The 1362-nt window shown below is 42.7% G+C and overlaps 1 non-coding gene across 1 annotated transcript; it reads left to right on the plus strand.

Moving 5' to 3' along the window:
- The first annotated feature begins 696 nt into the window (after window positions 1-696).
- LOC116532498 lies at window positions 697-860 on the plus strand. The gene has a single exon (XR_004260889.1). It is a non-coding gene; the product is annotated as a U1 spliceosomal RNA (small nuclear RNA).
- Window positions 861-1362: the final 502 nt, after the last annotated feature.

A 1362-nucleotide genomic window follows, 5' to 3' on the forward strand; every position in this document is an offset into this window, starting at 1 on the left:
CGGCATGGAGAGAGGGACACAATGGTCCCATCTGCCATATGGGGACTGAGCAATCTCCCTCAAGTACACGCATGGCAGCGTGGGTGAGCCTCATTTGTCTCTGTGAGCTGACCTGAGCCTCTCCTGGTAGCTGTTATCAGTGCTTCCTAAAACTTTAGCTCTGTTACCTGAAATCTGACTTTTAGAACTATCTGTTTATGATCTCTCCAAATCAGGGCAGGAAAGAGCCAGGCTCTTGTGCTGGTACTGACTAAACTTGAAACATCATTTAAGCTCTCTGGGCCTGCCATTTTTATTGTTTGGATTCATTCACTTGGTGCTAAGCCTAGTGCTAAAAACCTTGGTCACAAAACTGAGTAAGGGAAAACAGCTGCCTTTGAAGTTCTTACAATCTAGACAAATACGGAAGTCACTGTGAAATGAGGTGATAAGGTTGGGAATAAAAGTATGTCTATGATGTGGGAGGAGAAGAAGAGATTAAGGCTAAATAGGTATTGCAGTAGAGATAGCCAGTTTTCCTTGGGCATTCACCCAGTCTTTCCTTCTTCCTTTTAACAATGGAACCTGCCAAGATTTAGCTGGCTGCATGGCCCCAGCCCCTTATTATAGGCATGGGGCTTAGTTCTGATTAATGGATGTGAATGGAAGTGATATATCCAACTGTGGGGTCGTGATCTTTAAAAAGAACATTTCTGTATACTTACCTGGCAGGGGAGATACCGTGATCACGAAAGTGGTTTTCCCAGGGCGAGGCTTATCCATTGCACTCCAGATGTGCTGACCTCTGCGATTTCCCCAAATGTGGGAAACTAGACTGCATAATTTGTGGTAGGGGAGGACTGTGTTTGCACTTTCCCCTGTGTTTGTTTTTTTAAAGAAAAGAAAATTTCTGTCCTCAACAAACTTTCTTCCTCCTACCCCATTATGTCCTAATGAATACAAGGTGCTGGTGAACCAGGCTTAATTGCCTAGGGGAGATTAATACCCCCAGGGAACAGTGGGGCAATAATCTAGAGGTAATGTGGGCCTTTGTGTGACCTCATAGAACTGAGACTAGACCACTTATCTCTGGACAAAAAAATAAATGTTGGGTTCTCTCTGTGATTATAGCTTTTATCCTGTACCCTAAGTAACACACAGTTTCATGTTAAAGAAGGGATTAACATCTGCACAAAATCTTGAATAATAGGAGAGAATATCCAGGATGACAAGAAATAGGAAAATAATTCTAGATAAAGAAAATAGCATATTAAAAGATTCAGGGACGTGAAAAAGGATATTTCAGAATGCCTCTGTTGTGAATGGGAGTGGAGGCCGCTGACCATACAGAGAAGTGGGAGAAGAGGAGATGTTAAGAATTAG

This window comes from Sapajus apella, unplaced genomic scaffold, assembly GCF_009761245.1.
Source record: "Sapajus apella isolate SASKATOON/1434 unplaced genomic scaffold, GSC_monkey_1.0 scaffold76, whole genome shotgun sequence".
NCBI classification, from domain to species: domain Eukaryota; kingdom Metazoa; phylum Chordata; class Mammalia; order Primates; family Cebidae; genus Sapajus; species Sapajus apella.